Raw genomic sequence first — 22,905 nt, forward strand, 5'->3', positions numbered from 1 at the left:
TTTTCATTATTTTTTAACCATGTAACAATAACATGGGAAATTAAGGATTGCAGGAAACACTGAAGTACACAATTTAATTCAGGTAATCATGATTTTATTGGAAAGGTCATTTTGCAAATGTGGATGCCACTTCTCACCTCTTTTAAAACCAGTTCAGGGGCACCTGGGTGGCTCAGTCGGTTAAGCATAATCTCTCAGTTTGTGAGTTCGAGCCCTGCATCGGGCTCTGTGCTGATAGCTCAGAGACTGGAGCCCAGTTCAGGTTCTGTGTCTCCCTCTCCCTCTGCCCCTCCCTTGATCACACTGTGTCTCTCTCTCCCTCAAAATAAATAAACATTAAAAAAAAAATTAAAAAAGCACACAAGAAAAACCAGTTCAGATCTTTAGCAGAGGGACAACAGGAAGGAAGAGATTTGGAATGTACTTCCAAATGTCCTAGAATTTCAGTGGTGTTATTTCCCTTCACATACAAATAGCATTTTGGCCTCATGCAAAAAATGATACTAGAGGTATTCACAATGGAAAGTATTGTTGTGTGTTCATGTAGGCGGTGAGTTTGATACCTGTTCAGGTGTGTTCTGGTCAAACCGCTGAAACAAGACTGTTGACTTTAATATCTAAATACCAAGAAAATGAATCACAGCTTGATTTACCTGGAAGTAGGCTTATCATAGATTAGCTTTCTGTCTCATGGTGATGTCATAAACTCAGTGCCAAGTTTAAGTAGTTCACTATTCTAAGAAGTTGGGTGGGGAGGGAAAAAAGAAAAGTGATAGAAAGGGAAGAAAAGGGTTGTAGTAGAGAAGGAAGACAAAATCCAGTGCTACAGTTTTCCTTATTTATAACCGTATTTGCTGATCTTTTTTATTTGCACGTGGAGGAAGCACAAACTGTCTTAAGAAAGAAAGAAAATCTATTGACTCACACACCTGTCAAGTCCAAAGGTTCTGATTGGCCTGGCTTGATCACATGCCCGAAGCAGTCCTCATGGCCAAGCAAATGTGGAGCTCTCATTGACTGTCCTGGGCTCTTGGGTCCATCAGTTGTTGAGACTGGTACCTAAATTCCTGGAATTAACCGAAGGAGGGAAAATGGGATCAACTGGGAGAAGAAGAGTGTTGGGCAGGAAAACACATGCCCAACACTCTCATCATAAATGATGATCATATGGAAGGGGACTGGTGGTAACCCCTTTTTTTCTTTAAATGACAGTCCCCCTCCCCCCCTTTTTTTTTAAGTTTGTTTATTTATCTCGAGAGAGAGAGGGAATGAGAATCCCAAGCAGGCTCTGTGCTGTCATCCCAGAGCCCAATGCTAACTAATTTGACTAATCTCACTAACCATGAGATCATGACTTGAGTCTGAATCAAGAGTTGGATGCTTAACCAACTGAGTCACTCAGGTGCCCCTTGGCTACTTCTGTAATTGCAGATTTTCTCAGAGTTTTTCAGTGCCTAAGGTGTGTTGGCATTCTCTCTGGGCTCATACTTGGAGGCTTTTTAACTTACGCTCATCTGGAACTACTGGAAAAATATATAATGGAAAAGTTGGAGCTAGAAAGGGATATCCTTTCTTCAGCCATCTGCTTTTTAAATTTTTTTTTGTTAGACTTCAGGAAAGATAGCAACTTGACCTGTTTCAGAACGGGATGGGCCTATTTTTGAGATTTCTTGTTCTAAGAGACTGATTACGGTAGGTGGCAAGAGCTTATGATACCTTGAAAAATATGTTGCTCATATTTTTAAAATGCTGTAGCGTGATTTATTTCACATGTTCTGATTACAATACTTGCATCCAGAAACTGTAGTTCCTGGGGTCCTTCTTCTCTTTATCTCAAGTTCCTTTCCTCTTAGTTTTGTGACCTTCTGTACGCACCTGGGAACTCAGAGTGTGGCATTTCAGCTGTGTCCTGGCCCAGTGGTCCTTGCATCATCCCTATCCTGCAGACCTGCATTGCTCGACTGATGCAGCTGTGTTCCGTTTCCTGTGTTCATGCTGGCAAAAGGCAGCTGAAGAGAAGCGTAGGAACTCGTGGACTTCCTTCTCCACTTAGCTGCGACCTGCAAAGTATTCTTTCTCAGCTTTCTCTCCATTCCTCACCACATTTGCCCTTTTCCTCAAGCTTCCCGGGAGGCATCTGAACCTTCACTTTCAGCAGTAATGCTGCCTCCTGTTTGGGCCTGCCGCCCACTTCCCAAGTAGCTTTTGTAAATCTGTCTTACTCACACTTGCTCTCTACTTCTTGCGATAAGAGGGAGAAGGAAGAGGTGGGTGTCTCCTTCCCTCCCCCTGGGTTCTAGATGCTGTTCTTTCCTGTTTTCTCTGAGACTTTGTGCCATTCTCTCATGCTTGTTCCCTTCAGCCTTGCCACAGCTAGATCCCACTTGACTGTCGTGTGCCAGGTGCTGGGGCAGGAGCCTGGACTACCCCAGTAGTGACAGCTCCCTGTCCTCAATCTATTTATATTTTACTGGGACAGACAGAAATACGGGAAAAAACCCCACCCCACATAGATAGCTGATTTCCAGCTGTTGTATGTGCCATGATGAAAACGTTCAGGAGGACCTAATCTAGTTTTAGAGTCCGGGGAAGATGGGGCATGCACTTGAGGTGTGAGCTATGCACAGGAGTCAATCAGGGAAGGGAAGGAAGTTGTTTCCCAGGCTGAGGAACCCGCATGTGAGCAGGGCCCGTACCATGAGGGAGCACCGCACACTTGAGAGGAAGGCCACCGTAGCTGCTATTAGGGAACTGGGGGAGGAGGTGAGACCAGCCTGTGCGGGGGGGCCTCATAGGCATGTAAAAAAGGCTTGGTGTCAATCCAGAAGCTCTGATCTGAATTAGGCTTGTTCTCTGACTTGCGTGCATTCCTCTGGCTCCTCCGCCCCTTCCATCACCTCCTGCTCCGCTTCTTCCCATTGGTGCTGTACTCCCTCTGTTTCTTGGAGGAGTAGTTTTATGCTGGGTCTCTTTGCTCCTGTTACTTGTAGCGGGGTTCTGCCTCTGCCCCTCCATTGTTGATTCCCATACACAGATTTCCGTCCATTTGTTTCTTGACCTTTCTGTGACTTTCGACACATTTCTTCTTCTTCCTCCTCCTCCTCTTCTTCTTCTTCTTCTTCTTCTTCTTCTTCTTCTTCTTCTTCTTCTTCTTCTTCTTCTTCTTCTTAATTTTGTTTAAGTAATGTCTACATCCAGTGTGAGGCTTGAACTCACAAACCAGAGATCAAGAGTCCCGTGCTCTTCAGACTGAGCCAGCCAGGCGCCCCTTGGCCCATTTCTTCTTGAAAAACACTGTTCTACTTTGGCTTTCTCTGCCTTATACTCTGTGTTTTTCTTCTCCCTTACATCTAGGACTTCTTAGTCTCTTTTGAGGGCTCTTTACCTTGTATGTTGCTGTCTCTAGAGCTGTTAACATCTACCGTCTTTTGACCCTCCACTGTCTTCCAGGACAGTCATCTCCCCTGTTGGAGTTTTAGCCACCATGAATAAATCCTGTTATCTGTGTATACCTGGAGTTCTGCCTCCCGAGTTCTAACCCTTTGCCTACAGCAATTATTTATTGAGTACCTACTAAACGTCAATAACCATGTTAGATGCTCTGTGGTATAATAAAAAAAAGTGTAGTTGGTCTTTCTCCCTGGTTCCAGACGCAGAGCTCTGGAAACCTTTGGAATTTCCTGAGTGGTGGGAGTGTCTTTGTTATTCAATTAGCCTCTTTAGATTTTACCTGAGTTTATGCTAATGAAGTGACTTTTAGCCCCTTACCCCCCAACAAGGGAGAGGGACTGGAAATTGAGTTTAATCACGTGGGCAGTGATTTAATTAGTCATGTCTCATAAAGCCCCTTATAAAGATGCCAGGATGGTGAGGTTTGGTGAACATTTAGATGTGTAGATGGGTAGGCACAATATTCCACAGAGGAGGAGAGGGCATGGATGCTCTTCAGCTCCCCTCAGCCATACTTTGCCCTGAGTCTCTTCCATTTAGTTGTCCCAGAGTTGTATCCTCCATAATAAAACTAATCATAAGTGTGATGAACTTTTGGGGTGATGGTGGGGTGGTCCAGAGCTGACGGCCAAGAAAGAGTTCTTGAAGACGTCTTTGGTGCAAAAAGGGGATTTTATTAAAGCACGGGGACAGAACCCATGGACAGGAAGAGCTGCACTGGGGTCCTGACGGGTAGTTCATTGTATATTCTCTGGATGGGAGCGGGTCAGGGATAGAGTAAGTCTCTAAGGTAGTTTGGAAGCAAGGTTTCCAGCACCTTGAGGGGCTAGCTGTTGCTAGGGAAACACCATTTATTACCGTTTAATAAAACCTCAGTCATGAGACCCTTCAGATACATATCGGGGGGGTGGGGCATAAGCTTGGAGTATGAGCGCCAGCATATATCTTGGGGTAGTTGAGATAAGGGAAGTAGACTTACAGGATCCTCAGATCCTGGAGGTGGGGATAATGTTAAGCTAAGATTCTCTTTTGCCCCCTAGCAAAGTGTCGTCATCTAGGCTGCTGAGCTCCTAGAGGGCGGTCACTCTGCCCTTGTCAAGGACTTGTCAGTGGGCTATAGGCAGTAAGGGAATTTAATTTTTCATTTGCCTTAGTTTCCCCACATCACCATGGCAAGCACTTAAACCCCTTCCCTTTGTTCTTGGGGAGCCAGGGATGTCTGAGGAATGTCACACATATTCCACCCCGGGGGGAGGGGGCAGTGCTGTTAGTCTGTATTTTGCCCTCAGCTAGCTCCACACTCCCTCATCAGGTATAGTGCTTTCCTAAGATTGGTGAGTAGTTCTAACAAATTACTGAACCTGGGGGAGGGTGGCAGTTGTGGGAACCCCCAAATTTGTAGTCTTCCTGCAGAAGTGCTGGTACTGTAGGGGCTACTTAAGACTTGCGGCTGGTGTCTGAAACGGGACTGAGCCCTTTACCTGTGGGATCTGTACTAATTCCAGGTAGATAGAGTCAGAATCAAATTTTAGGACACTCAGTTGAAATCAGAGAGCTGTTGTTAGAACTGATCACCTGGCTGTGGAGCATCTCAATCTCTCTGTATGGAATAGACTCAGTACCTGTCTATAAACCAGATAGGTGGACAGATGGTTGCGATGTATCCATGCAAGCTGACAGCCTGGACCTTTTCTCTCTGATTCTGAAGTTGGTTGCTACATTCTGTCAATTCTTCTGCCCCTGGAACATCTTTTGGTTTCATCTCTTTCTCTCTGTGTCCATCGCTGTTGTCTTACCCCTGATTTCATCATTTTTCACGTTACCGCTTGGCTGTTACTGACTGGTCGGGCTTCTAGTTATTGGGGACCTCACGGAGCTTTATGTGGGTTGTGTTTTTAAATGTATCACTGTTTGCCAGATTAGAAATTAAAATTGAGAAATGTACAAAGTATTCTATTAATGTATTGAGAATACCTGTAATAAACCCACCCACCGCGTGCTTACATAAATAACAGAGTTTTTATGAAAACTGTTTTACCAAAGAAAAAAATAATTTAGTGAGAAGAGAGCATCGTTTTACATTTTTGCAAACCTCTTTTAAAGTCTGGCTTAATAGAAGACAGCTGGCTTTTCATATCTTCTCCTGCAGTCAGTTGGTTGCGAAATGTTGTTTTGGTTGAAGTAGTTGAAAGAAATCTGGCCCTTACACAGATATGTAGTTGGAAAAGCCAGGAGCCTTTTGATGGCGTTTTCAGAAAATTGTGGTTATTCTTTGATACCATACCAAAATTTGACACTGCTAGTTTCTTAAGGTTAGTGGCAATGCGGAATCTGAAATTATGTTAGTGAATTTTTCATACTCCGTTACAAAAACAGCTATGGTCCATCCTGCTGTTTGGATGACGTTTTACACCTTTGTGATTTCGTAACATCATGCGTTGGTCATTCGGAAAATATTAATGCACTGATTTATGTAGATCTTGCACATGTTGATATGTTTCATTGAATAATACTACTTTAACATCCCATTTGTTAGTATTACCACCCATCTTATTGGAAAAATTTCTCAATGTTAAGAAGTCTAACTCAAAATGACAGATACTAGTTTTCCAAATTCAAAATTTTTGCTCAAAAGCTTAACTTTTATCATTCGCCAAGTTACTATCCGTTTTTCTTGAAGCAATAGGCTCATTTCATTTTTGAGAAACCACCTGCCAAATACTTAAGTCTGAATAAACATAGTTTTTCTGTTGTTTTGCTAAGTAAAAATTGTGTTCCATGAAAAAAGTGCCTAATTCAGCTTGCAACTCATTTGCACAACTGTGTTTTCTTAAGACATCGGTTGTAGTCTGTGTGCCTTAGGGATGCTTTATGATTACTTCCCTTTTTATTTTTATTTTTATTTATTTTTTATTTTATTTTTTTTCTTAATGTTTTTATTTATTTTTGAGACAGAGAGAGACAGAGCATGAGCAGGGAAGGGGCAGAGAGAGAGGGAGACACAGAATCGGAAGCAGGCTCCAGGCTCTGAGCCATCAGCACAGAGCCTAATATGGGGCTCGAACTCACAGACTGTGAGATCGTGACCTGAGCCAAAGTTGGACGCTCAACCGACTGAGCCACCCAGGCGCCCCTGATTACTTCCCTTTTAGTCATACAAATAATAAACACATTTATTCAAGGGTTGAGATTTAATAGTTATCATTCCTAATGACTTATCAAGGACCTTCTGAAGCAAAACTGATTTTTTTTTTTTGAGATAGAGAACACGAGTTGGGGGGAGGGGCAGAGAGAGAGGGAGCGAGAACCCCAAGCAGGCTCCACAGGTCAGCGTAAAACCTGATATGGGGCTTGAACTCACGAACCGTGAGTGAGATCATGACCTGAACCAAAGTTGGATGCTCAAATGACTGAGCCACCCAGGCGCCCCCTGATTTTATTTAACGTGTGTGTGGCAGTGAGGAATACATAACCACCAGTACAGTTTGGTGCCACTGCTAAGGTGGCAGCAGTTTACCCAGCCTTGTTTTTGTGTCACTGCAAGTATAAACACAATGAAAATAATGTCTGGGTACCATTATGGTCATAGTTTTGGCCTTTTGGACCCTTTGAAATGGTCTTGGGAACTCCAGAGACCCAGGAACCACCCTGAGAATTCCTACCTTATAAAATTTAAACCTTTTTGCCCAGTTTATTTTTTTATTATTTTTTAAAAACTTAAAAAATTTTTTTGTTTATGTTTATTTTTTGACAGAGCAAGCCAGGGAGGGGCAGAGAGAAAGGGAGAGAGAGAGAATCCCAAGCAGGCTTCACATTGCCAGCACAGAGCCCTACATGGGGTTCCGTCTCATGAACAGTGAGATCATGACCCAAGCCGAAATCAGGAGTCAGATGCTTAAACGACTGAGCCACCCAGATGCCCCAAGAGGAAGGCACTTTACATTCCTCTTGTGGACTTAAATGTATTCGTGTTAGTGTATTGCATGTTGAACCTTCATACCTCTAATTAAATGAAACATGTCAGCAAATAGGTGGTAGGATATATATAGAGAGAGCCTCCAGCAGAGCCTTCTGCTGTGTCAGATGTAAGATTATACTTAGGTCTGGCCCAAGGAATAAACTAATTTTCCTTTATAAGTATACAAATGGTACCTGTTTTCCTAATCAGGAGACTCTCCTGGTATCATCTAGATTTTGGGTTATATGCAGTTGAGTTCATCAGATAAGTGACCTGTAGGTAAGTAATCAGAGTTGCTCTTAGCTTTTATAGAATTTGCTTTAGAATGCCTTCTGGTATTATCTGACTCACACCCATGACTTCACACGTACACAGGAATGTTTACTGAGTACCTGTCATGTCTCATGTGTTTGGCAAGAAGCTTTCCCTATGTCCTGTCTAAAATTGGTTTTCTGTAAAGCTGTGAGATAGATGGTAAATACCCTTATGTTACAGATGAGAAAACAACCTCAATTTGCTATCATTTGTCATAATGAAAACATTCCAAAGGACACATTGGGTAGCTGAACTTAAATAAAAAATTCTTGAATTACCACAAAAGTAGATAGGAGTATTACAACATTATGAAATGAAATTTGGTATAAATGAGCATTTATCATGATTTCAGGGCTTTAGTCTACCTTTTAATTCTAAAAGGAGCAGGGATTGTCTGTAAAGGATTTTTTTAAATACAACCTAAAGTTCTTTCACATTCTGAGGGCCCATAACTCTAGACAGGTGTAGCAATGCTGGATTCATTAGGCGGTCATGCGTGTAATTATTCCTCAGAAAATGAAATCTATAAACTCTAACATTGTGCTTGTATTGGTTTTGTTATGAAATACGTTACCTTTTAGATTTCTTCTCAAGTTTGAGATTTAGTTTACAAAACCACTAACTGGTATATAATTATATTGGAAATTTGAATTAGAAGGGCCTTTAGGCCCTGGCTTTGCTGGTAACTGTAACCTCTTATAATTGCTGTCAAGATGTGATCTAGACACCCTTGGAAATAGACAGTTGAGTCATAGTATCCTGAATAGTCTTTTGTCAGATTCAAAAATGTTAGAAAAGATCTAAATTGGAATGATAAAATGGCATTCACCCATCTGGTTTTGGGTTTACTTCTTTGTGACATTTCTAAACCTGATTTTTTTTTTTTTAAGGTTTTATTTTTTTTTGAGAGAGATGGAGAGAGAACACACTCGAACAGGGGAGGAACCTACTCACCGTGAGATCATGAACTGAGCCGAAATCAAGAGTCAGCCACTCAACCGACTGAGCCACCCAGGTGCCCCCCTAAATCTGATTAAGAGGCAAGTTCTAGGGGTACCTGGGTGGCTTGGTCGATTAAGCATCTGACTCTTGATTTCAGCTCAGGTCATGATCCCCCAGGGTCATGGGATGGAGCCCCAGTCAGGCTTTGCGCTGAGTGTGGAGCTTGCTTAAGATTCTCTCTCTCCTTCTCTGCCCCTCTCCCCCATGCTCGTGTGTGCTCGCTCTCTTTCTCTGTGTCTCTCTTAAAAAAAAAAAAAAAGATTTGTACAGACAGTGGAGAGCTGGAACTTGAAAGTAACATATCAAAATGTAGCTACTAACATTTTAAGTCCTGAGTTATGTAACTGTGCAAGATTTATTGTTATTTCCTGATTGTACAGCAAAGGGATTAAAAGCACACATTTTGAAGCAAAACTGCTCAGCTGTTGACTGCATAACCATAAGCTAGCTATTTCACTTTGCTGTACCTCTGTTTCCTCATCTGTATAATGGGGTTGATTATAGTTCTTACCTTGTATGGTTGTTGTGAGGATGTTAAAGCATCTAGCACAGTGCTTCACTAAATAGTAAGTGCTTATTATGAGAAATGACTATTATCATCACCATCTTTATTTTGTTATCATCTGTGATCCAATCCTGGATTTGTAATTTAAAACAAAAATGAAGGGGCGCCTGGGTGGCGCAGTCGGTTAAGCGTCCGACTTCAGCCAGGTCACGATCTCGCGGTCCGTGAGTTCGAGCCCCGCGTCAGGCTCTGGGCTGATGGCTTGGAGCCTGGAGCGTGTTTCCGATTCTGTGTCTCCCTCTCTCTCTGCCCCTCCGCCGTTCATGCTCTGTCTCTCTCTGTCCCAAAAATAAATAAAAAACGTTGAAAAAAAATTAAAAAAAAAAAAAAAATGAAGGTGTTATATAGTCTGTTTGCCAGTTGATTCTGTGACCATTTTAAATTTCTCAGTTGTTCTTTTTGTCATGTGGAAGGTTGGTATTGGTTTTAAGCTTGGTAGAGAGAGGAGGATCAGATCCGTGGTTGGTTTAAAGTGCTTTCACGTACTGGTAAAACATAATTAGACGTAAGAGTTTTTAACAATCCAACAACAAAAAGAACCCAGTTTTTAAAATGGGCAAAAGACATGAATAGGCATTTCTCCAAAGAAGATCTACAAATAGCAAACAACGCTTTTAGTTGTTAGAGAAATAGAAATCAAAACTGAGATGCATTTCACACCCATTAGGATGGCTATCATAAAAGAAAAAAAAAAGGAAAATGACAAGTGTTGGCAAGAACGTGGAGAAACTGGAAGCCTTATACGTTAGTGGTAGGAATGTAAAATGGCACTGCTGTAACAGAACAGTTTTGTAGTTTCTTAATAAGCTAAATATAGAGATACAGAGTTATCGTATGGCCGTAGCAATTCTATCCCTAGGTATATATCCCAAAGGATTGAAAACAGGTGTTGAGACAAAAACTTACAGATCATCATTCATTTTCTTTTGGGATGATGATAATATTCTGGAATTCATTGTTGGTTATGGTTGCACAATGCTGTGAATATATTAAATGTCATTGAATTATACATTTCATAGTGGTTAAAATGGTAATTTTTGTTATATGTGTTCACTATTTATTTATTTATTCATTTATTTACTTATTTTAAGTAAGGTCAGTGCCCAACATGGGGCTTGAACTCATGACCCTGAGATGAGGAGTCACATGCTCTCCCCACTGAGCCAGCCAGGCACCCCTGTGTTCACAATTTTTAAAATGGAAAGAAATTAGACATAACATTTAGTCTACCGTAGTGGCAATTTTGTCCAAATATTTTCTTAAACCATTTTTCTGCAATTTTAGGATAGGATCATTTGCAGTTCATATATAGTTCGATGAAATGTATCGTAATTTTTCTTATGTAGATCTACAAAAGGTAGAAGATGAAAGCCGTGAGAATTTTGATACTCATTCTTTCCTTAGTGCCGAGGTTCTCAGAGTGTGGTCTGGAGCCTCTGGGGACTCATTGAGACAATTTAAAACAGTCTGCAAGTTCAGATTATTTTTATAATGATAGTGGTTATTTCCTCTTTTTATTCTCATTCTCTGTAGGTGCACAGCCTGGTTTTCTAGTGGCTGTATGATGTTTGAGGCCATCATCTCTTTGATGGCTAATGGTTTATGTGCTTGTATATGTCTGTTTCTTATAAGTTTCTAAGGTAAATTCTTCGGGATCCTCAATTTTTAAAGAGTACAAAAGAGCCCTGCAGCCAGAAATGTAGAGAACCCATGTCTTAGTGAACATGTTATATGCTAATAATAAAAAATTATGTATGCAATGCTTGTGTTATGCAGTTTTGGAAATACAGGAAGAATAAATTGTCAGCCAAATCAGCCAAATGATTTTTTGTGGTTGTTTTATGTCTTTATTCCTCAGAGATGATTAGATTCGGAACCAAGGTGTTCTTTTTGAGACACTGTAAGTCTCTAGTTTAGGAAAAGGGTCTCAGTTACTGAGAAAGTTTATGGTTGTGAATTTGAACAACTTTTACAATAGGAGTGATACCAGATACGGTGATTAATTTTACCATATTCAGTTCCCCCAGACTTTTGTAATCTGTGTTGCATTTGAAGTACAATAACAACTAATGTTTACTGAACGCTTACTGTGTGTTTTCCCATGCAATGATTCATCTGCTCCTCCCAGCAACTCTGCAGAATAGGTACTGTTATAATGGTTAGTTAACTTGCCCATGAGCCCACAACCAGAAAGTGGCAGATCTGGTGTTAGGGCCCATGCAGTCTGACTGGAGTCTGTGCTGTGAACCACTGTGCCATTTGCTCTCTCTGCCTACGCGTGCTGTATAAATACTAGCTCTCTGGGAGTATATATAGGAAGTTCCCATTCAGAGGGCTCATACTTCAACCTCTTTGTCGTACGGTTGACTCATGAACAACGAGGGGGTTAGGGGTGCTAACCCTTAGACGGTCAAAAATCCAGATATACTTTTTCACTCCCCCAAAACTTAACTGGAAATAGCCTACTGTTGACTGGAAGCCTTACTGATAACATAAACAGACTAGTGGCACATACTTTGTGTGCTATGTGTATTATACACTGTATTCTTAAAGTAAGAGAGAGGAAAGAAAATGCTACTGGGAGAATCACAAAGAGGAGAAAATACATTTATAGTCTATATGGTATGGGAAAAAATCTGCATATAAGTGGACCCATGCGGTTGAACCCAGGTCATGGGTCAGTTGTCCTGCATGGCAGTGGTGGCGGAATTGGGAGGCATCCTGGGCCTAGTGCCTAAGCCAAGGGCACCAGCAAAGAGCTGGAGGTAGTTGGAGAAGAGACGGGAGCTGTGAGGGCCAGACTCATGCCCAGGGTGCTTCTGGTCCAGACTTTTAATTGGATGTTTCTTTTCTTAGAGATTGGCTCTGCTTATGGCCTCTAAGAGGATATCTCCTCTTTTCTATCTTTGGAACAAGATAGATTTTCACAGTTTTCTCCTAGTCTCTGTCTTTGAGGCAAGCACTTATTCCATTTGAACTTTTCTGACGGTTTTTACTAAAAACTAGAAATGAGAAAATTGAAATTGGGAGGGTGTTCAAAGATACCCTATTAGGAAAGTAACTCAGAACTAAATAAGCACAAATGTGGTACCGATGGGGGTCTTTGGAATTCAAATAATCAGGGTACTTCTGTAAGAGGGTAACTTGGCCTTGGTGTGGGCCCCTCCAGGCTCATCCTCTTTGGAGCTAGGCTGGGTGCTTTTTTTTTTTTGTTTTTTTTTAATGTTTATTTATTTTTGAGAGAGAGAGAGAAAGAGCACATGAGCGGGGGAGGAGCAGAGAGAGAAGGAGACACAGAATCCGAAGCAGGCTCCAGGCTTTGAGCTGTCAGCACTGAGCCCGCGCGGGGCTTGAACTCACAGACTGCGAGATCATGACCTGAGCTGAAGTCAGACGACGTTCAGCTGAGTCACCCAGGCGCCCCTCGGCTGGGTGCTTTGCTCGGAGAAGTAAGCCAGGCCTGTAGCCTTGAGCTAGAAGGGGGGAATGTCAACCAGAACCTGCCTTAGGAGTAGAGGATGTGCCCTCCTACCTCCTGTTTTGCTTCCGCTTGTCAGTCTTACTGCCACAGATCCCTTTCTAGCGCCAAGAGCCATACTGGCGTGAAGTGGGAAGCAGGGTTGGGGTCTGGGGATATTCCCCACAGTTAGTGTGAAGGGGAGGTTCCATTAGTGTTAAAATTAGGCGTTACAGTACTTTCTCTTTCCAGTTGTACTTCCCTTGAAAGATTTTCTTTGCTCTGTGGCCATATCCGTTACTCTGTCCTGAACTTCTTGGGGGGGCGGGGGGGTGGGACGGAGGGGAGCTCTGCTGTACAGGTGGCAGGCCCGGAGCCTCCCGACGGAGTAGAGGGAGCCAGAGCCTATGCTGGAGTCCAGCAGAAATGCTGGCAGGTGGCCCCTCCTTGCTGCTTCTTGGAACACCTCTGATTTAAAAGGTTTTTGAAGCTGAATCTTTAAAAATAATTCTGTGCAGAATCCTAAAGATGCTGACGGCAGGGGCCCGGGCACTGGGAGGAAAGAGAGCAGGTGTTCCCTCTCATTGGGAATTCCCTCTCCTTTCCGTCATTGGTGGCCACGGGGCGCGATCCAGTTGTGTTCATGACTACTGTCCCAACCTTCTGGTTCGTTTGTGTATATCAAAAGCAAGGAGAGAAGAAGTACGTTTAGCTTTTATTATATACCTGCATGAAAAAGGGCTGTTTGTTTGTGCCAGTATTTTCATTTAAGCATTCATGTTTGTGGATTTATTTTGTACTTTTCAATTTTTTTTAATTACACAAAATAACATGTTTCTGGTATTACAGTCTGAGTGGCTTCATATTTACTCAGCTGCCCGAGTCAGAAGCTTATACCTCATCCTGAATTCCTTAACCCCCTTGTAATTATGGACTATTGATCTGGCTTAGTTCTCAAAGATCCCTCACTCCACTCCTGCACCAACCTTGGACCTGGTCTCTCTCCAGCCAGATTTGCCCTCTTTTCGTATCTTTTTCCACTGCAGCCCCAGTTTTCAAGCTTTCTCATATTAGGAGCCCTTCATTCAACTGAGGAGCCCCAAGTAGCTTTTGTTTATGTAGGTTCTGTTTATTGATATTTATTATAATAACATTAAAACTGAGAAATTACTCATTTTTAAACTTTTTGTTCATTAATTCATTTAAAACAAATAAACCTATTAAAGTTTGGAGAAAGGCATCACAGTTAATTACACGACTTTGCTGGAACTGTGAACAACTTCTGGCAAAACTCAAAACAGTGTTCTCTTGAATTATACTCCCAGCAAATTGAATGTATAGTAGAACCTTGCACAGTCTTGTGTGGTTATCTGTAAGATGGAATTTGGTTTTAGGCTCAGATAATTATAAATGGATTTTCTCCCCTATGTGAATGTCCAGACACATTTGGAAGTTACATGGGATAATTCCTCGTAGGAGACTGTTCTGAGCAGCCTGTTAAATGCCAGTGGTGCCTCCCAGTGAATGTGACAACCAAAAATACTAGGTTTTCCAATATCCATTGTGGAATTGCACACACCCATTGAGAACCACTGATTAATGGAATCTTGACTGGGTTTAAAAAAATTTTTCTTTAATGTGGGATGATCATTTTAAAAATAAATTACATTATAAAAGAACATCAAAAAGGAAGGACAAGTGCCTGTAATCCCACCACCCAGTATAACCAATGTTAATATTTTGTTCCATATTTGTATTGCCTTTTTTTGATTCTTCTATAGATAATTTTTCCCATTCAAAAAATGGGACCATTTAGGGACGCCTGGGTGGCTCAGTTGGTTAGGTGTCCAACTTCCGCTCAGGTCATGATCTCATGGTTTGTGGGTTCAAGCCCCGCATTGAGCTCTGTGCTGACAGCACAGAGCCTGGAGCCTGCTTCAGATTCTGTGACTCTCTCTCTCTCCCTCTCTCTGCTCCCCTGATCGTGTTCTCTCTCTTTCTCTCTCTCTCTCTCTCCTCTCTCAAAAATAAATAAATATTAAAGAAAATGAGATCATTTATAAATTATTTTTTTTTACTTGGCTTGATGCTACCTGATTTTACCTAATTCATATGCCTCTTTGAAAATCATAACATCATTTTTATTCTTGAATTGATCGTAAAATGAGCATAATCTCATGTAAGGTGCAGGGGTACCTGGGTGGCTCATTTGGTTAAGCCTCTGACTTCAGCTCAGGTCATGATCTCAGGATTCACGAGTTTGAGCCCCACGTTGGGCTCCCTGTTGTCAGCACTGAGCCTGCTTCGGATCCTCTATTCCTCTCTCTCTCTCTGCCCCTCCACCGCTTGTGCTCTCTCTCAAAAATAGATAAGTATTTTATAAAAAGAAATAAAACCATAACTTTATTATTGATTTGATTGTAAAATTAGCACAATCTCATGTAAGGTGCAAATAATGCATACTCATGTCTCCTTTTAAAAGTGGTGTTAACATTGGGACAAGGGTGGAGGGATCAGAGCAGAGCCTGGATTTGTACGGAGTTGGGTGGCATTGAACAAGTGACTTACCTCTCAAACTCCACCCAGTTTTCTTGTCTCTAACAAGTATTAGAGATAATGCATGTTTTAAAGTTCCCGCCCTAGGGGTGCCTGGGTGGCTCAATCAGTTAAGCTCTGACTTTGGCTCAGGTCATGATCTCACAGTCTATGGGGTTGAGCCCTGCATCGGGCTCTGTGCTGACAGCTCAGAGCCTGGAGCCTGCTTCAGATTCTATGTCTCCCTTTCTCTCTGCCCCTACCCTGGTTGCACTCTGTCTCTCTGTCTCTCAAAAATAAACATTTAAATGAATGAATGAATGCATGAATGAATAAAATAAAGTTCCTGCCCCAGGATAGAGGGAGATCCCTGTCTGGCCCCTTGCTGATACAAGTGGAATGCAGGCTTCTGGAGGGCAGGGTGGACGTCTTACATACCTTTTTTTTTTTGGTCTCTAGCACTAGCTCAGTACTTGATTCATCAATCCATCGAACAAATGCATGTGGCAAAAATTTGTTACTCTGTCTGACCGTGAATAAACCTTGTTTTCTTTCTATCATGCTTATACCTCCATCACAGGTAAACGACTATATTAATTATCATGTCAAATCTCAATAAATCTTGCCCCAAATGGGGTCATTCATTAGTTCAGGATAAAGATGTTTCTGAAGTTTTAGGCACACCTGATTGTTGCATTAATCTAGCTATGGCTTGAACATTATTATTACTCAGTATTCTGGCTAATTGATTGTGCAGCCCTACCATTGACACGTGTAATTAAATGAGCTTGCATTTAGCGTGTTCTGAAGCCAGTTGTGTTTACCTCAGAGGCTGTCGGCTTGAAACCATGTCTTTAGGACTCATTGGTCCCTTTAAGACATCTTCACAGGTATGCTTTTCTTTCATTGTGGATCTTTTTTTCTTTCAAAATTTTATTTGCAGCTGTTAAGGTAGGAGATTTAACTGTTCAGTCCCCTTGAATGCTTTAATTTTGTTACTATTGGAATTCTGAAAAATTTAATCTGAAAAATGATTGGACTGTTTTTAGGAGAGTTTCTGGATTCAGAAAGGCCCAAAGCATAGAGGCTGAAATAGTGGTGCTTAGCCTTTTGCATGCATCAGAATCACCTGAAAGACTGATAAAAAGTCAGGTTGGTGCCCACCTGGTTTCTTATTCACCATGTCAGAGCAGGGCCCAAGAATTTGCATTCTAACCAGCTCATTCTATATCCCAGTAGAGCAGGTCAGGGACCAGACTCTGGCAACCACTGGGCTAAAGTGTTATTGAAGTCACCTAAGGTGACAATATGGAGGGAGATGATGGAGCCCAGTGTGTTTCAGGAAAGTCCCTTTGTGCTCCCTGGAGATATTAGAATAATAAAGAAAAACTAGCTTTGGAACAGGAAGAGAAGGCAAACATGGGCATAAATCCTTGAAAATACTGTGTGATAGTTGGTATGGTTAAAATCAAGATAGCACAAGAGGGTTGGGAATAACTTAATTTTTAAAAGTTTATTTTACCTTTTAAAAAGTAAGTAATGAAATGCATGTTCACAAGGGAAAGTATATAAATACAGAAAATTTTCTATTCTAGAAGAGAAGAGAAATTTCCTCATTATAATTTTGTCACTTGAAGATGTCTTCTGATATTTTTTTTTATAATTTCCATTCAGTAAGTCTTTTATGCACAAGATCTTTTATGCATATTTCTTCTCTTTTGATTTTGTCCCCTCAAATGAAGTTTTAATTATCCAACAATATATGCTCATTATAATGAAAGAAAAAAGATCATAAAGAACACTTAATCTTTCCAGACAGACACACTGCTTTTAGCTTCCTGAAATTTTATCATTAGAGATCTTCCTATGAAGATACCTATTGTTAAATATTAACCCGAGCATATGGTTTTACTACTTAAATTTTTTCTGCAATATCTTTTCGTGTCATTAATTTTTTTATGTTTATTTATTTATTTTTTTTTGAGACACACACACACACACACACGGAGTGTGGGCGGGGGAGGGACAGAGAGAGAGAGGGAGACACAGAATTCGAAGCAGGCTCCAGGCTCCGAGCTGTCAGCACAGAGTCCGGCATGGGGCTGGAACCCACAAGCTGCGAGATCACGACCTGAGCTGAAGTCAGATGCCCAGCTGACTGAGCCACCCAGGTGCCCTTCTTTTCGTGTCATTAGATGTGATTCTGAAGCAACCTTTTTAGGTACAGAGTATCCTAATCTGATAAACATAATTTATACCTAAATCTTTTCAAACAGCCCCTGAAACCCTTCACCCTTAGGATGGAGTCCCTGAAGTGCAATTGGCAGGTCAAAGAGCATATAAAATCTAAGGCTCCTGATATAATTTACCAAATTGTCTTCAGAAAGGGCTTAGTAATTACTGCCCGGGCTCCAAGTCTATATCATTGCCATTTTAATGTTTGCCAGTTTGATAGGTGAAATACAGTATCTCCTTGTTTTAATTCTGTTCTTTTGAGGATAAGAAGCTTAGCACTTTTTTTCATATGTTAATTGCTCGTTTATATTTCTTCTGTTTTGAATTTCTGCTCTTGTCCTTGTCACATTTTCTTCTGGAGTTAATATTTTTTATTAATTTATGTGAGCTCCTTACTTAGGGATTTTAATTCCTAATGTCAAATGCTTCAGATATTTATGACCAATTTTTTATTTGCTTTGAAAACTTGTGGTATGGTTCTTTTATAGAAGTGTTTAGTTACCTCCCCTGCCCCGCCCAGTCCATCATTATTTTCCATTTTTAAGGATTTTTTTCCCCTGTGATGTTAAACTAGAAAATTTTCTCCACGATTTGATAAAATGTTAACCCTTATTTTCTCTTAGCACACTTTTGTGGTTTCGTTTTTTCACTGAAATCTTTATTTTTTTTTTTTTTTTATTTATTTATTTATTTTTTAATATATGAAATTTACTGTCAAATTGGTTTCCATACAACACCCAGTGCTCATCCCAAAAGGTGCCCTCCTCAATACCCATCACCCACCCTGCCCTCCTCACTGAAATCTTTAAACCATATGTAATTTATTCTACTGTGAGCAAGTGTGATTTACATTTTTTTTCATTTTAACTGTTAGGTGATATGTTTTCTTAATATTTAATTATTCTGATCACACTATGAAAACAGGCAAATTTAGATAGAAAGTTGGAGATAAGCATTAAGTTTTTATTTTTTTAATGTTTATTTTAAGAGAGAGAATACACGCGCACATGAGAGCACAGGCAGGGAAGGGGCAGAGGGAGAGAGAGAGAATCCCAAGTAGGCTTCTTGCAGAGCCCTATATGGGGCTCAATCCCATGAACTCTTGAGATCATGACCTGAGCTGAAATCAAGAGTCAGACACTTAATCGACTGAGCCCCTCAGGTGCCCCAATAAGCATTGTTTTCACACTGCTTTGAAAACCACTGGGGAGGGGCGCCTGGGTGGCTTGGTCGGTTGAGCGTCCGACTTCGGCTCAGGTCATGATCTCACGGTCTGTGAGTTCGAGCCCCGTGTCGGGCTCTGTGCTGACAGCTCAGAGTCTGGAACTTGTTTTGGATTCTGTGTCTCCCTCTCTCTCTGCCCCTCCCCTGTTCATGCTCTGTCTTTCTCTGTCTCAAAAATAAATAAACGTTAAAAAAAAAAAAAATTAAGAAAAAAAAAAAAGAAAACCACTGGGGATTCTGAGAAGGCTTTAAAGGGTTTGACATGGGAATATAGAAGTAGGAGAGCAGGGAAGAGCTGGGCAAGTATGTGGGCATTTGTAGTTCCAACTTCTCCCAAGAACTACAGACTTATATGGTCAGTGGGGCACCTGCTAGGCAGATCTTCTTGGGTAGCTAATAATAGGCTGTTTAAAATTAACATGGTCAAAACAGAATTCTTTTTTTTTTTTCTTTAAGATTTTTTTTAAAGTTTATTTATTTTGATACAGCAGGGGAGGGTTGCAGAGAGAGAAGGCGAGAGAGAATCCCAAGCAGGCTGTGCACTGTCAGCACGGACAGAGGCTGATGTGGGGCTCAGCCTCATAAACCACGAGATCATGACCTGAGCTGAAATCAAGAATTCAACACTTAACCGACTAACCCACCCAGGCACCCCTAAAGATTTTATTTTTAAGTCATCTCTGCATCCAACATGGGGCTCAAACCTACAACCCTGAGATCAAATAGTTGCATGCTCTACTGACTGAGCCAGATTGGCTCCTCAAAACAGAATTCTTAATGCCATCCCTACCCTAATCTGCATACATGAGACCTTCTCATCTTAGTTAATGGTGCCATTACCCACCCAAGTGTGCAGCAGGAAAGTGTCATAGCTATCCTTGTTCCCTCTCTCCTGCCTACCTTGAATCTAATCCATTCTTAGGTTCTGTAGGCTTTCTGTCCAAATATATCCTGAATCCGACCAGCCCTCATCATTTCCACTGTTAAAACATTAGTTCTGACCACCACTGTCTCACCTGAGTGTCTGCCAAGCCCTCCTTGCTGATTTTCTTGATTCCTGTTTAGCTGGGATCTATTCCACACAGTAGTTTCTACAGCATAAATCAGGTCATGTTATTCTCCTGCTTAAAACCTTTCAAAGACTTCCCACACTTCAAATCCAAACCTCACTTTTAAGACATCCTTGTGGTCTGGCCTCTCTTGCCTCTCCAGTTTCCTCTTTCTACACTGTCCTCGTTTACTTTATACAAGCTCACCTGGCCTCTTTCTATTCCTTGAGCAGCAGCTTTTCTTTCTTTGGATCTTTGCATTGGTCAAACCTTCTCTAGAACTACCCAGAAAATACCCCAATGTCTTCTTAGAGAGTCTTTCCTTGACTACCCAGGCTCACGAAGAAACCCCAGACACCACCTCCGGTCATCACTTACCTTGTTACCCTACCTCAGTTTCTTTGGAGTGGTTCTCTGCATGTGAAATGATCATATTTATTTGTTGACTTATTTATTAGCTATCTCCTCATTCTGGAATATAAGCTCCCTAAGAGCATGGACTCTGTTTTGTTCCCTTCTCAATTCCCTTAGCCCCATGCCTGGCTCATGGTACTGGTGGTGGGTACTGTGTAACCATTTGTGGCGCTGCTCCCTTCCTGTGGCCCCTACCCACACTTAGCCAGAGCAGCTCGGCTTTTATATTTCAAGTTTATATGAGGTTTTGTGTACAGAAAGTTTTCTTGCTTAACAGAAGTTTGAAGATAATTTCCTTAGGAGATAGGAATTTAAGGATATATGAGAAAGAAAAGATTTTAATTTGACATTTGCCAGAGTATTCCATTTACTTCCTAAATGTACTGGTATGTCACTCCTGACTTTTTAACCTGAAGGGGTAAGCATGAGAACAGCATAATGATTTTAAACATTTCTTACCCAAGAGTACTTTTTCTTTACATACCGAATTGCATACCATAGATGGTATTTATCCTATAATTAAGAAGATTATGAGATTGTATCCTCTTATGTTTACCCTTTTTAATGAGTGCCTCCTGAATCCCAAGCCAAAGCATGTATATAGCTTTATTGTGTAAATATTTGTGTTCTAGGTGTGTTATTTGTATAAATGTATATTCCCCTTGATTTGTATGTGTATGTGTAGTATTTGTGTTTTCTTTTTCCCCATTAAGTTGTAAACACTCTATTTTATGACCTTTTTTTTTTAGGTTTATATATTTTGAGAGAGAGAGAGAGAGAGAGAGAGAGAGAGAGAGAGAACATGAGTGGAGGAGGGGCAGAGAGAGAGGGAGAGAGAGGACCCCAAGCAGGCTCCAAGCTGTCAGCATGGAGCCCAACATGGAGCCTGACACAGAACCTGAACTCATGAACTGTGAGATCTACCTGAGCTGAAATCAAGAGTCAGATGCTTAACAGACTGAGCCACCCAGGCGCCCCTCTAGTTTATGACTTCTGTGCTTCCTTTTTAACTCCTCACTGCATTGGTATTCTGTTCTGTACCAGGTTGCTGCTCCCTTAAATGAGTTGGTTTTTGTGACACTTGTCTTGTGACAGTTTTATGTATTTTAGTTTTTGGCTACTGTGTGAATTAGGAATTTGTCTTAGTTGTATTTTAAGTTTTATTACTTTCTACATTTTAACCGGTAAATACAAAGAGATTGCCTTTTGTTTTTGCTTTATGTGTTTTCATGTTATTGGGAGCATGCAGTTTTACAACTGCTGTTTTCATTGTGGGTTACGAATCTTATGAAAATAAAATTTCTTTTTTTATCACATACGGCCTTTTCCTTGAAATTGTGCTTTATTAATTTAGTGACTCTTCCTTGCTTTTTGTGTTTTTTGATAGATCTTTACTCATACTCTCCACAGCAGCCTGTTGTTTGATAGATATAATATTCTTTTGCATTTTATTGTTTCTAAAGCAGGTATCTTTTAGTTTAAAAAATCACTTAACAGTTAATATTTAAAGATTGACATATAATTGACATAATATTATACTAGTTTCAGGTATACAACATAATGATTTCTACAGTTAATTTATTTCAAAGGAAAGTGGTAGATTTCATTCCTCTGGACATTTCTTGTTACTTTGGGTCCTGTGGGATATTTTTGTTGGCACCATTTTTTGAAGTTTTTATCAAGGAAGGGAATTTCATATATGTCTCAGGGTTGAGTGAGAGAGTGAGTGGCTGCATGTCCCTGAGTGCAGCATGTTGACCTGCGCAGACTTTTGGAGAGAAGAGGAAACAAAACAAAACAAGCAGTGGGCGAAGCAGTAATGAAAGGTATAGGCCAGGAGCACCCGAGTGGGTCAGTGGGTTAATCGTCCAACTTTTGGTTTCACCTCAAGTCATGATGTCACAGGTCTGGGATTAAGCCCCATGTGGGGTTTCATGCTGACAGCGTGGAACCTGCTTGGGATTCATTCTGTCTCTCTGCCCCTCCCCGACTCTCAAAATAAAGAAATAAAGTTTAAAGAATGAAATAAAAGGTGTAGGTCTGAAAAATAAGGGACCAAGGTGATTATCAGACTAGATAATCAGCTCCTGGAGAATCAAGCTCATTTCCTATTTTTTTTTTTTTCTTCTTTCCATTTTGTGTTTGCTCAGAGATCACTTGTTTATAGCTTGGAGTTTGCAGTCTTTTGAATGTTCTGAAAGTAAACTTGATAATAAATTGATTATAGTCCTATCATCTTTTTATGACTGATACACTAGAGAGAAGTTTAAAGTGAGTCATTCAAGAACTTCACCCCTGCTTGAACCTATGTGTTTGAGTGCCTGCTTTATCCGAGGTTGAAGCATTTTTTAGTTGGCAACTGATTTTTTGTAAGCAAGTCATTGAACAAGTTCACCATTCCTTGTTCTTTTGAAGCATTAATCACCTTCCCTCTGAGCTCTGGAAAGGTGACTGAATCTTGAGCCATTTGGCCCTTCACTGTGCAGGAAATCCACCCTGCTGAGGTGAATGCATGAAATACTTGTCTCAGTATAGATCTGAGAACTGGTTTGTCTCCTGTAATGCACAGATTGAATTCCTTGTCTGTTACTAAAGGGTACCTTTTGTGTCCATTTATAAAGAGCTGTGATCAGAGCTGTAAAAGTTACCATGTAGATGACGTGGTTAACCTATTAAACTCTTGCTATTAAGCTCCTGCTAT

General features: G+C 40.9%; 1 protein-coding gene and 1 non-coding gene across 7 annotated transcripts in view; one reads left to right on the plus strand and one right to left on the minus strand.

Moving 5' to 3' along the window:
• The window catches only part of ITSN1 (intersectin 1), a 221,887-nt gene that overhangs the window by 11,790 nt on the left and 187,192 nt on the right, over nt 1-22,905 (plus strand). The window lies entirely within an intron of this gene.
• On the minus strand, nt 10,391-10,463 carry TRNAR-CCU (transfer RNA arginine (anticodon CCU)). The gene has a single exon. It is a non-coding gene; the product is annotated as a tRNA-Arg (tRNA).

Source organism: Neofelis nebulosa, chromosome 5, assembly GCF_028018385.1.
Source record: "Neofelis nebulosa isolate mNeoNeb1 chromosome 5, mNeoNeb1.pri, whole genome shotgun sequence".
Classification (NCBI taxonomy): Eukaryota; Metazoa; Chordata; class Mammalia; order Carnivora; family Felidae; genus Neofelis; species Neofelis nebulosa.